General features: G+C 43.3%; 1 non-coding gene across 1 annotated transcript; it reads left to right on the forward strand.

The window, feature by feature from the left end:
* Positions 1-2,869: 2,869 nt before the first annotated feature.
* On the forward strand, positions 2,870-2,943 carry Trnas-cga. Its single transcript has one exon. It is a non-coding gene; the product is annotated as a tRNA-Ser (tRNA).
* The last annotated feature ends 5,722 nt before the right edge of the window (positions 2,944-8,665 follow it).

Raw genomic sequence — 8,665 nt, forward strand, 5'->3', positions numbered from 1 at the left:
ATGTCTTTTCATCCCGTCCCTTCTCCTTGTCAGTGTTTTCCACATATTTCTTTCCTCTCCGATTCTGTGCAGAACCTTCTCTTTCGTTACCTTATCAGTCCGCCTACTATCCAACATTCGTCTGTAGCACCACATCTCAAATGCTTCGATTCTCTACTGTTCCGGTTTCCCAACAGTCCATGTTTCACTACCATACAATGCTTGCTCTAAACGTACATTCTCAGATATTTCTTCCTCAAATTAAGGCCTACGTTAAATAATAGTAGATTTCTCTCGACCAGGAATGCCCTTTTCGCCAGTGTTAGTCTGCTTTCGTTGTCCTCCTTGCTCCATCCTTCATTGGTAATTTTGTTGAGTTGGTAGTAGAATTCATCTACTTCCTGGCCATCAATCCTGATGTTAAGATTCTCGCTGTTCTCGTTTCCGCTACTTCCCATTAGTTTCGTCTTTCTCCGATTTACTCTCAGTCCATATCCTGTACGCACTGGATTGTACATTCCATTCAGCAAATTCTGTAGTTCATCTTCACTTTTACTCAGGATAGCAATGTCATCAGCGAATCTCTTCACTGATATACTTTCACCTTGAATTTGAATTCCACTCCTGAACCTTTCTCTTATTTCCATCATTGCTTCTTCGAAGTACAGGTTGAACAGCAGGGCCGAAAGACTACATCCCTGTCTTACACTATTTTTAATCCGAGTACTTCGTTCTTGGTCATCCACTCTTATTATTCCATTTGGCTCTTGTACATATTGTATATTGGCCATCTCTCCCTATAGCTTATACCTATTTTTCTCAGGAGTTCGAACATCTAGCACCGTTTTACATTGTAGAACGCTTTTTCCAGGTCGCCAAATCCTATGAATGTGTCTTGATTTCTCTTTAGCCTTCCTTTCATTAGCAACCGCAACGTCAGAATTACCTCTCAGGTGCTTTTACCTTTTATAAAGCCAAACTTATCGTCATTTAGCACTCCTCAATATTCTTTTCCATTCGTGTGTGTATTATTCTTGTCAGCAATTTGGATGCATGAGCTGTTAAGCTGATTGTGCGAAAGTTCTCGCACTTTTCGGCTGTTTAGTCTTCGGAATTGTGTGCATGATATTTTTTTGAAAGTCAGATGGTATGTTGCCAGGCTCACATATTCTGCACATCAAAGTGAATAATTTTGTAGCCACTTCCCCCAATGATTTTAGAAACTCTGATGGAATGTTATCTATCCCGTCTGTCTTGTTTGATATTAAGTCCTAGAAAGCTCTCTTAAATTTAGATTCTAATACTGAATCTTCTGTGTCTTTTAAATCCACTCCCGTTTCTTCTTCTATCGCCTGAGACAAGTCTTCCCCTTCATAGGGGCCTTCAGTGTACTCTTGCCACCAATTCGCTGTCCCCTCTGCATTTAACATGGGGTGTTCCCGTTGCACTCCTAATGTTCCCACCTTTGCTTCTAATTTCGCCGAAGGTCGTTTGGACTCTCCTATATGCTGAGTCAGTACTTCCGACAGTCAATTCTTTTTCGACTTCGTCACATTTTTCATGCAGCCGTTTCGTCTTCGCTTCCCTCCACTTTCTATTTATTTCATTTTTCAGCGACTTGTATTTCTGTATTCCTGAATTTCCTTGAACATTTTTGTACTTTCTTCTTTCATCGATAAACCGAACTGTTTCTTCTGTTACTCATTGTTTATTCGCAGTTACCTTGTTCGTACTTATAATTTGCTTTCCAACTTCTCTGACTGCCCTTTTTAGTAATGTCCATTCCTGTTCAACTGTACTTCCTACTGACCTATTCCTATTGCTGTATCTGCAGCCTTAGGGAACTTGAAGCGTGTCTCTTCATTCCTTAGTACTTCTTTATCCCACTTCTTAGCACAATGTTTCTTTCTCACCAATCTCTTAAACTTCAATGTGCTCCTTATCCCTACTACATTGTGACCTGAGTCTATATCTATTCCTGGGTAAACTTTGCAGTCCAGTATCTGATTTCGGAATCTCTGCCTAACCACCATGTAATCTAATTGATTATCTTCCCACATCACCGACCTTTACCGCGTATACTTCCTCCTCTTGTCATTCTTGAACTGAGTATTCGCTGTTACTAGTTCAAATTTATTACAGAACTCAATTAGTCCTTCTCCTTCTCATTCCTTGTCCCAAGACCATATTCTCCTGCAAACTTTTCTTCTACTGCTTCCCTTTCAACTGCATTCCGTTCCCCAATGACTATTAGATCTTCATCTCCTTTTACGTACTGTATTACCTTTCCAGTACCCTTATATACTTTCTCTATCTCTTCATCTTTTGCTTTCAACATTAGATTGTACGAGGGTGGGACCTTTAATAGTGGCATCTATGTATTTACAGCTCGTACGAAATATATAAGTGTTTTAAAGTTTTACTGACCTTCAAAGTAGTCACCAACATTGTGTATAACCCGTTGCCAGCAATGTGGAAGTCATAGAATATTCTCAGCAGTGCCAGGTGTGTTAACAGTTCGAGCGGCGCTGTTAATTTTTGGAACACATCCTACGACCATCTTAGACACAGAAGTGATGACACTTTCTGCAGGACCTGACAATCATTTTGCAGGACAATGCTCAAGCACGTACAGTGCAAGCTGTTACTGATTAGAAACTTCCTGGCAAAATTAAAACTGTGTACCGGCTGAGACTCGAACTCGGGACCTTTCCCTTTCGCGGGCAAGTGCTCTACCATTCCGGAAGCTGTGGCTAAGCCATGTCTCCGTAATATCCTTTCTTTCAGGAGTGCTAGTTCTGCAAGGTTCGCAGGAGGGCTTCTGTAAAGTTTGGAAGGTAGGAGACGAGGTACTGGCAGAACTAAAGCTGTGAGGACGAGGCGTGAGTTGTGCTTGGGTAGCTCAGTGGTAGAGCACTTGCCCTCGAAAGGCAAAGGTCCTGAGTTCGAGTCTCGGTCCGGCACACAGTTTTAATCTGCCAGGAAGTTTCATATCAGCGCACACTCCGCTGCAGAGTGAAAATCTCATTCTGTTACTGATTTATTTCACTGATGAGGCTGCTAAGTGCTATACCAACTATTGCGCTCCCCTGACTTAAACTCTCGTGAGTTCAAATCGATTTCGAAACCGAAGGAAACACTTCACGGTATTCGCGTCATAGCTGCTACAAATTCGTCGGGCAATAGACTGCGCCGGTCGAACTGTCAACACAACTGGCACTGCTATGAGTATCCTACGACTTCGACGTCGCTGGCAATAGGCTATACACAATGCTGGTGACTACTTTGAAGGTAAGTAACACTTTGAAACACGTATCTATTTTGTACGAGCTGTAAATAATTAGTTGTTTTGTCATATGATGACATGGTTGGAGACGGTGGCTGTTATTTGAAAACAAATGTTGTATGTGGTAGAAATCTTTTATGTGACAAATCTAAAGTGTTCAGTGATAAAAATTTACGTGTCCCATGATAAGAATGCAGTTGGAATGTATTCACCTCTGTTGTACGAATGTTATGAAAACAAACACTCCAAACCAACATTTCACGTAAATCACATCCAATGAAAATCTGTAACACAACCATCTGTGTATGACGCGCTTATAATTATGTATTATTTATATTTTAGGACAGTTAATCTGTAAAAAAAAATGCACCACATGTTGTAAGGAAGGCATTTAAGCCGTCTGGAGATGAATCATGGCATCTCATGTAAACTGAACTTGTAGGGGGTGGGAGGGGGGGGGGGAAGGAAAGGAAGCAGAAGGAGCTATTTATGTCAGCTGCATCCGAACTTTATGTGGAATTTGCTGAGACGTGTGAAGATATGTACCGGACCGGAAATCGCACCTGGGATCTCCAGCTTAGTAGGCAGTTGCGTTAACGAAATCTCCATTCGGACACAGTAACTATCTCAGCACTGGCCGACTCACATTCTCACCTAGCGCTACCTGTCCACAGTCCCCGTCTATGTTCTACATGCTTGTTAATTTTACATTCCCGCCGGAGGTCAAACGAAATTCGCATCTCCACTACGACTGGAATGTATACCGCAGAGACAGGCTGGACAGTGAAGAGGGAGGCGTGTTTATAGCGATAAAAGTGCAATAGCATCGAAGGAAATTGACGGAAATCCGAAATGTGAAATAATTTGGGTGAAAGTCACGGTTAAAGCAAACTCAAACATGGTAATTAGATGTTTCTATAGGCCCTCTGGCTCAGCAGCTGTTGTTGCAGAGCAACTGAAGGAAAATTTTGAAAATATTTTGAGTAGATTTCCCGACCATGTTATAGTTCTGGGTGGAGATTTTAATTTACTAGATATAGACTGGGAGACTCAACCGTTTATAACGGGTGGCAGGGATAAAGAATCCAGTGAAATTTTTTGAGTGCGTTATCTCAAGACTACCTTCAGCAGTTAAACAGAGAACGGATTCGTGGCGATAACATAATAGACCTTCTGGTGACTAACAGACCCGAACTATTTGAAACAGTTAACACAGAACAGGTAATCAGCGATCGTAAAGCGGTTACTGCATCGATTATTTTAGCTGTAAATAGAAATATTTAAAAAGTTAGGAAGATTTTTCTGTTTAGCGAAAGTGACAAAAAGCCTATTTCAGAGTACTTGACGGCTCAATACAAAAGTTTTATCTCAAGTACAGATACTGTTGAGGATCAGTGGACAAAGTTCAAAACGATCGTACAATATGCATTAGATGAGTATGTGCCAAGCAAGATCGTAAGAGATGGAAAAGAGCCACTGTGGTACAATAACCGAGTTAGAAAACTGCTACGGAAACAAAGGGAACTTCACAGCAAACATAAATATAGCCAAAGCCTTGCAGACAAATAAAATTTACATGAAGCGAAATGTAGTGTGAGGAGGGCTGTGCGAGAGGCGTTCAATGGATTCGAAAGTAAAGTTCTGTGTACTGACTTGGCCGAAAATCCTAAGAAATTTTGGTCTTATGTCAAAGCGGTAGGTGGATCAAAACAAAATGTCCAGACACTCTGTGACCAAAATGGTACTGAAACAGAGGATGACGGACTAAAGGCTCAAATACTAAGTGTCTTTTTCCAAAGGTGTTTCACAGAGGAAGAGTGGACTGTAGTTCCTTCTCTAGATTGTAGCACGGATGACAAAATGGTAGATATCGCAATAGATGACAGAGGCGTAGAAAAACAATTAAAATCGCTCAAAAGAGGAAAGGCCGCTGGACCTGATGGGATACCACTTCGATTTTGCACAGAGTACGCGAAGGAGCTCGCCCCCCTTCTTGCAGCGGTGTACCGTAGTTCTCTAGAAGAGCGTAGCGTTCCAAAATATTGAAAAGGGCACAGGTCATCCCCGTTTTCAAGATGTGCAGAACTATAGATCTATATCTCTAACATCAATCAGTTGTAGAATTATGTTCGAGTATAATGACTTTTCTGGACACTAGAAATCTACTCTGTAGGAATCAGCATGGGTTTCGGAAAAGACGATAGTGTGAAACACAGCTCACGATATTCGTCCACGAGACTCATAGGGCCATAGACACGGGTTCCCAGGTAGAAGACGTGTTTCTTGACTTCCGCAAGGCGTTTGATACAGTTCCCCACAGTCGTTTAATGAACAAAGTAAGAGCGTATGGACTATCAGACCAATTGTGTGATTGGATTGAAGAGTTCCTAGATAACAGAACGCAGCATGTCATTCTCAATGGAGAGGAGTCTTCCGAAGTAAGAGTGATTTCAGGTGTGCCGCAGGGGAGTGTCGTAGGTTCGTTGCTATTTACAATATACATAAACGACCTTGCGGATAACATCGGAAGTTCACTGAGGCTTTTTGAGGATGATGCTGTAGTATATCGAGAGGTTGTAATGATGGAAAATTGTACTGAAATGCAGGAGGATCTGTAACGAATTGACGCATAGTGCAGGGAATGGCAATTGAATCTCAATGTAGACAAGTGTAATGTGCTGCGAATACATAGGAAGAAAGATCCTTTATCATTTAGCTACAATATTGCAGGTCAGCAACTTGAAGCAGTTAATTCCATAAATTATCTGGGAGCAGGCATTAGGAGTGATTGAAAATGGAATTATCATATAAAGTTCATCGTCGGTAGAGCAGATGCCAGACTGAGATTCATTGGAAGAATCCTAAGGAAACGCAGTCCGAAAACAAAGGAAGTAGGTTACAGTACACGTTCGCCCACTGCTTGAATATTGCTCAGCGGTGTGGTATCTGAACCAGATAGGGTTGATAGAGGAGATAGAGAAGATCCAACGGAGAGCAGCGCGCTTCGTTACAGGAAAATTTAGTAATCGCGAAAGCTTTACTCCAGTGGAATACTCTGCAAGAGAGACGCTCGATAGCTCGGTTCGGGCTTTTTATGAAGTTTCGAAAACATACCTTCACGGAGGAGTAAAGCAGTATATTGCTCCCTCCTACGTATATCTCGCGAAGAGGCCATGAGGATAAAATCAGAGAGATTAGAGCCCACACAGAGGCATACAGACAATCTTTCTTTCCACGAACAATACGGACTGGAATAGGAGGGAGAACTGATAGAGGTACTCAAGATACGCTCCGCCACACCCCGTCAAGTGGCTTGCGGAGTATGGTTGTAGATATAGATTGTGGATTGAGTGTCCATTGAGGCAAACCAATTGTATGAATGCATAGTGTCTTCTTTCGGACACGCAATCATGTACAGCTGTCTGACTTGCGCACCTGATCAGAATAGGGTACTAGTGGGGGAAGTTAAAGCGCTGAGCAAACACGGCTGCGTTCGCCGAGTGCGAGCGTGCTCCGAGAACGCTAATCCTGGACAGGCTTGTCTATGCAGACACATAGACCTGAGTGGTAGACTGGAACCTGTCAGCCAGCTCAGCCCACATCGCAAGCGGCGCCTCGATCGTCCGGCAGGAGGCAGCGCCGAGCCGCGGCAGACATCAATAACGGCGGCGGCAGAGGCGAGAGGCTGTAAAATCGCGGGCCGCCTTTGTGCTGCGGGGCTCCCGCGGGAGCGCGCAATATCCCTGTCCTCTGCCTGTCCGCTCCCTGGGGACGTGCGCCTCATACAGACCGCCGCCGCCGCCGCCGCCGCCGCCGCAGCCACCGGCACTCAGTAGCGAGTCTGGCTCCGCCGCCCCCGCATTGTCGCTAGCTCACAGGCGGACCGCGCGCGCCGCTCTACACTGCTTTATTAAGTTTCCTACCCGCTGGCGGCGAGCTGTCTGCCCTTAGCGCTAGCACTACCTTCCTAGCTGCTCTCCAGCCGATATCGCATCGGCAACGAAACGCTGACGTCTGCATTTTCTCATATCTTCTACACAGATCTGACAGCCCACCCCGATTTATTTCCGAAATTATTCGCATTAGGTCATAGCGTATTTAGCCGACAGCGCGGTTATTGGTTCCTGTATGTTGACATCTCATTTTTCCATGGTGTACGTGTTGATTCTAATAAGCTGTCAACAGTGCCCTAAAATATCCCTTCCCAATTGCCAAGACTTAAGACTGTCTATCTGCAGTTGTAAGTATGGTTAGAAACGATCATCTTTTTGATATTCTGATAATGTGAGCACAGTACATTCAAAGTAGCAATTAATTAAATGAAACTATACATGAGCCGAGCGGGATTAGCCGAGCGGTCTTGTGGCGCTGCAGTCATGAACTGTGCTGTTGGTCCCGGCAGAGGTTCGAGTCCTCCCTCGGGCATGGGTGTGTTTGTTTGTCCTTAGGATAATGTAGGTTAAGTAATGTGTAAGCTTAGGGACTGATGACCTCAGCAGTTAAATCCCATAAGATTTCACACACATTTGAACATTTTGAACAAACTATACATGATTCCAGAGACCTTTTCAAGTCTGAAACATCTATGGCAGGGAGAAGAGACAAATGAAAATTGGCACAAAGGCCAGGAGTCGAACCAGGGTTTTCTCCGCACAAGGCAGGGGTCGAAAACAGAAAGTAGGTTGAAATTTGATATTGATTGCAGTAATCATGCGGAGATGGATATTATTCCATGAGATGAACTAGCGTGGAAAGCTGCAGCTATTCAGTCTGTGGACTAAAAACAACAACAAAAACTACTTTAAAAACTGGGATTATTCAAAATGTAATTCCATATGAATAAGCTTAGATCAACAGTTTGGCCTTCCTCAGACTATGGTAGTAAGTCATGGGTCGAAGTATGTTCTGCCGGCTGGTGTGGCCAAGCGGTTCTAGGCGCTTCAGTCCGGAACTGCGCGACCACTACGGTCGCAGGTTTGAATCCTGCCTCGGTAATGGATGTGTGTGATGTCCTTAGGTTAGTTAGGTTTAAGTAGTTCTAGGGGACTGATGACCTCAGATGTTAAGTCCCATATTGCTCAGAGCCATTTGAACCATTTTTTTTCTTTTTTTTGAAGTATCTTCTAAAGGGATGAAATTTGTGCTAATTTCACCTGGTACCGAAATTTGAAAAACAAAATTTCATTGTAAAAGTGTGGCAGAATTTGCGTACAAATCGCCGTAACATCTACCAGCTGTCTAGTTTTGTTGCGCCAATCACTACACTACAGCACCTTATAGCTGTCTGGTTGTGTTATGGTATGTCGAAGGCTACACTCAAATCAGGGGTCAGTTGTCTAGTAGCGTAATGATATGGTGAACACTACATTAAAACTTCTACTAGTTGTGTAGTTAAATACT

Source organism: Schistocerca americana, chromosome 4 (assembly GCF_021461395.2).
Source record: "Schistocerca americana isolate TAMUIC-IGC-003095 chromosome 4, iqSchAmer2.1, whole genome shotgun sequence".
Classification (NCBI taxonomy): Eukaryota; Metazoa; Arthropoda; class Insecta; order Orthoptera; family Acrididae; genus Schistocerca; species Schistocerca americana.